The following is a 5393-nucleotide window of genomic DNA, read 5'->3' on the forward strand; positions in this document are numbered from 1 at the left end:
CAATTGCTGAATCCGGATTGCGGCTCAACAACCAGTTTGAAGAAAGTAAACAAGTGGAAGGCTACACCACACATGGCATGGGGGTCTAGTAAAAGCGGAGGGAATTCGGAGGATCGGCGGCTGAAGGAGAGGAGGAGGTCGGAGCTGCGGCGGATGACGTCGGCAGATGACGGCGGCAGATCTAACCCTAGGGCTCGGGGAGCGTGCGATGCAGAAGGGAGTGTGTCGGATACTTTTTCATCTTGACGTGTGCCATATATATCTTCGGTTCTTCGAAACTCGGGAACAACACTTCAGAGCGTACCCCTTTGGGGTTACGAAGATCGGACAGCACAAAGTGAGCAAGAGAAGTGAAGGGTCCAGATGAAGCTTAGGACTCTTACCTTCCGACAACTCCACCTGAGTTCAACAACTCACTCTCTAAAAGAATGGCTTTTTCAGATATAAAAGCAGATTTCAGCATATTTTAGGTACAGTCGCAGCTGCAACAGCTGGTGAAACAAACAGACAACTCCAACCTTCCAGCTCCAGCTAATTCTTGTAGGTGCAGCCGTGGAGCTCCAGCCCAAACAAACACAACCTTATTGGAGAACAATCGGGAGAGGGTGGCACGATGGAGGCACCGCGAGCAGCAGGTGGGGCGCGTCGGGAATGGAGGGGGTGGAACTCAAATGTTGGGATAGAGAAAAATCGAGAGAGCGAGAGAGGAAGGGCTCCCGGAAGGAGGACCCTACACATGGGAGATTCATGTCAATGTAATGTGAAAAAAATCTAAGAAGTGAGATAGTACAAGGAACCGCTACAAATGTGAACTCAAAAAATCTTTTCTCGTCTCTCAAAATCTGCTTTTATATCTAAAAAAGTCCTTCTTTTAGAGAGTGAGTTGTTGAACTCGGGTGGAGTTGTCGGAAGGTAAGAGTCCTAAGCTTCATCTGGACCCTTCACTTCTCTTACTCACTTTGCGCTGTCCGATCTTCGTAACCCCAAAGGGTACGCTCTGAAGTGTCATTCCCGAGTTCTGAAGAACCGAAGATATATATGGCACACGTCAGGATGAAAAAGTATCTGAAAAACCGAAGAACTTCTCTTACTCACTTTGCGTTGTCCGATCTTCGTAACCCCAAAGGGGTACGCTCTGAAGTGTCGTTCCCGAGTTCCGAAGAACCGAAGATATATATGGCACACGTCAGGATGAAAAAGTATCCGACACACTCTCTTCTGCATCGCACGCTCCTCGAGCCCTAGGGTTAGATCTGCCGCAGTCATCTGCCGACGACGTCCACCGCAACTCCGACCTCCTCCTCCTCCGGCGCCGATCCTCCGAATTTCCTCTCCGTTACTCCCCTCAACCCCGCCCACGCGCCACCGCTGACCCAAACCATGTCGCCGCCGCTCCTCTGCACAGCAATTTGAGGGGCGCACATCAGGTGCAGGTGGATGTCGGAGAATTGTAGCTGCTCCCTCGTTCATCCCTTTTCTTCGTATAGAAGCTGCTGATCTAATACTATTTTCAGTGATGAAAATGACTAGAACGCACTCGCACTCTTTTTGTGTTCTATTAGAATTTCTTGCTCTATGGATCAGAAAGGCAGCCAGTTCATGCCTGCTCGTGCTCTATCATGTTTATCTTATTCCCTTGGTGGATGCATGCTTAGTTTCTCTGATCTGCTCAACTAATGACTTGGCATGGCAGAGTAGATTAGCTTTTATTTTTCTATATTTGGGCATACATGTGGTAATATGGCGCGGAATACATTAGATGCATATTCAGCAGCTGAACAGGAAATGTAGCTTTTGTGGAAGATGCTACACCACACATGGCATGGGGATCTACTAAAAGTTTGCTGGTAAGGCTTGAGTTTAAAACAGAGGCTTCCACTTGTTTACTTTCTGCAAACTAGTTGTTCAGCCGCAATCCGGATTCAACAACTGAACTACTGCCGCTCAACTTAGCATTTAACGATAGTTATTGAAGTGTTAACTTTGGTTTACGGCTCAGTAACCGCTCTGTTGGAAATTATGCATGTTGAAGCCTTGCAATACTAAACTCAAGCCTTAACAACAGAGTTTTGGAGATCCACGTGGCTTGTGTGTGGACTGCTGAAATCTGCACGTGACTGTGCACATGTGACTGAGCTGAGACGGCTATCTTATATACCATGTAATTTTTTTATGCAATTTTACAAACTGCTTAGGCTGGTGCCAACGCGGGCGGCAGCGCGGGCGTTACCGCCCGCCGCCGGGCGAGAGGGGCGGGAGTGGGGCGGGACGGGAGCGCAGGGCGCTGCGGCTGGCGCCAGGCGGTACCGCCCGGCTCCCGCCCGCGTTGGGGGCGACAGCGAGGCGGGAGCGAGGCGAGAGGCGGGGCGGCGCGGTGGCGAGCCGGGGCGAGAGTGGGGCGGGCGATAGTGCGGGCGAGAGAGGGCGAGAGAGGGGCGAGAGAGGGGCGGTAGTGGCTGAGGTGGCGCGATCGGATTCGTCCACCTCAGCTAGCCGTTGGGGTAGCCGTTGGTACTTCAAAAAACCCTAAAATTTCAGCCCCCCCTCTATAAATACCTCCATATGGTTTCACTCACTCCACACCCATTTGATCTCCTCCACTCTCCATTTCCACTCCTCTCAACGCCATGTCTTCGTCCAGCAGTTCGAGCGACGGAATAGAGGGTGATCTGATCGCTGCATTCCAGGCGGAGTACGAGGAGGAGATGCTGAACGAGGAGGAGCCAAGACGGCCGCGACGCCGCCGAGAGTTCATCAGACGTGATCGTCTTGGTGCCCACGATCGGCTGTTCGAGGACTACTTCGCCGACGACTGCAACTACCCTCCGAGCTTCTTTCGGCGAAGATATCGGATGAGGCGATCCCTTTTCCTGCGCTTTGTGGATAGATTGGGTGAATACTCTCCGTATTTCACCCAAAGAAATGATGCTCTCAACCGTGCTGGTTTTTCTCCCCTGCAAAAGTGTACTGCGGCTTTGCGTCTCTTAGCTTATGGAGCCTCTGCAGATACAATAGATGAGTGGCTTAAGTTAGCTAGACAAACTTCATCAGATTGTCTAGATAGATTCCGTGAAGGCATCATTGCCTCGTTACGGGGAAAACTTTTGCCGTCGACCAAATGTCGAGGATACTCGGCGACTGTTAGCGAAAGCCGAGGAGCGTGGCTTTCCGGGCATGTTAGGGAGCATCGATTGCATGCATTGGCGGTGGAGGAACTGCCCGGTGGCTTTTGCCGGTCAATTCACAAGGGGAGACATCAAACACCCTACCATAATCTTAGAAGCCGTTGCGTCGTATGATCGCCGGATCCGGCATGCCTTTTTTGGAGTGGCCGGGTCCAACAACGACCTCAATGTACTCAACCGGTCGCCGTTGTTCACGGATGTGCTTAGGGGAGAAGCACCCGTAGTGAACTTCACGGTGAATGGACACGAGTACAACTATGGTTACTACCTTGCCGACGGCATCTACCCTCCCGGCCGGTGTTCATGAAAGGTGTTACTCTTCCACAAAGTGAAAAGCAGCCGAATGTTCACTGCTGCTCAATCGGCTTGGCGCAAAGATGTCGAGTGTGCCTTTGGAGTGCTCGAAGGCTAGGTTCAACATTCTAGCGGCTCCGGACGCTCCTACTCGAGGCGTACTCTTGGGTTGATCATGCGTGCATGTGTCATTCTGCACAACATGATAATCGACGATGAGCGTGGTACAAATTTGGAGCACACCTATGAGACCCTTGAGTCCAATGTCGGCCCTGCAATACACCACCATGCACCACCAAGCCTAGCAGCCAGGATTCAGATGGACACCGATATGAGGGCCTCACCGGTGTATACACAGCTCCAGCAAGATTTGATAGAGCATGTGTGGGCTCATAATGCCTAGATTATGTAATTTTTTCAAATTTTTATGTAATTTTTTCAAATTTTTATGTATTTTTTTTATGATGTAATCGGTAACCATTTTAGTTCAATAAAATAATTTCCTTGCATTATTTTTAATATTGTAATCTGAAAAAGAAATGCTAATGTCGAGGAGAGGGAAAAGCTGATGTGGAGGAGAGAGAAGTGAGAGCTCTCACTATAGCCCATGCATTGGCAAGGTGGGGTGAGAGTGGGGTGAGAGTGAGGGAAAAAGCTGACGTGGCGGGTGAGAGTGAGGCTATGCATTGGCACCAGCCTTACATATATATCTCTTTCCGTTTCAGACTGGCAGACAATCTTCAGTCGCTCCCTAGTGCTAACTTGTTGTTTTGTTGTCATCACAATGTCAAGGTTGCCGAACGTACGTGCTTCTTGTAACTGGACTACTATGCATTCACCAGCATTTTCTTATTCTATCTGTTTATTCTGTTTTGAGTTTGGTGTTGTACCTACCTAGTAATTGTTTGCAGTTGGACAATGGATGGGTATTTCAGTTTTGACTACTTGATAAATATCTCCTAGTCAGTAGTCAGGAATAGTTTGAATGATGTATGCATTGATTGTCTCAAGATAACACTAGGCTTCTCTTTCTTTGCCTTGCCACCCTTAAATGAGCTATAGTAGGTAGGTGGGATTTAACTTTGACTGGTTACTGTTTATTTTTTCCATAGTTCCTATTTAAGTCAATGTGGTTATCCTTTTAGTATTGCCATGTTAGTATGTCTTATTCTTTGCTTGGATAACTTATACTTTTTTCCTTGGCAGTCAAATCTTCCAGACTCAACAGGACGACCATTTGCAGCATCCTTTTCTGCCCAATCTGGATCAGTTCAAGGTTTTCCATCACTCTGGTGAGCTTAAAATACACCTAGATCGGTTAGTGCATTGACATAGTGCAACATCCATTGACGAAACCTGTTATCTTTTATGATTTTCTACCTTTTCCAGGTCTGCACAACATTCATGGAAATTTCAATCTTCCAAATATGCCTGGGTCGCTTGCTCAAAGGAATGCTGCAATGAGTGGCCTATCATCCTAACTGGAGGGAGCATTTCATGGAGACAGCTTCCCAGGGCGTTAGGTCTGTTCGGTTTGCTCGGTCCGGTCTCTTCGATCTTTGTCAATTTCGGTCATCTAGAAATGCTACCCATGTTGCCTTCGGTCTTTTCGATCTTTCTGTATTTGGTCTTCAGTTTTTTCGGTCCGGTCTTCGGTCATGACCATATAGACCAAATAGAGAAATTTGGCAGCACAGTTATATATACAAAATGGCAGCATTTCACTTGCCATTCCGATTATATTGGCACGACCACAGAATGATAGAACAACACCATACGGTGGCAGCACAAAATTTACAATTAGCCATGTACAAACGAGCAGCCCAGCTACATCCTCGTTCAGCTCATAATGAACTAGCCATCAATATATTGGTTACCGCAATTTGCTTCTTGAGATACAGATGCACCCTAGAA

The 5393-nt window shown here is 48.2% G+C and overlaps 1 non-coding gene across 1 annotated transcript; it reads right to left on the reverse strand.

Moving 5' to 3' along the window:
• Positions 1 to 4692: 4692 nt before the first annotated feature.
• Positions 4693 to 4771, reverse strand: LOC124668884. The gene has a single exon (XR_006991952.1). It is a non-coding gene; the product is annotated as a small nucleolar RNA snoR35 (small nucleolar RNA).
• Positions 4772 to 5393: the final 622 nt, after the last annotated feature.

Source organism: Lolium rigidum, chromosome 6 (genome assembly GCF_022539505.1).
Source record: "Lolium rigidum isolate FL_2022 chromosome 6, APGP_CSIRO_Lrig_0.1, whole genome shotgun sequence".
NCBI classification, from domain to species: domain Eukaryota; kingdom Viridiplantae; phylum Streptophyta; class Magnoliopsida; order Poales; family Poaceae; genus Lolium; species Lolium rigidum.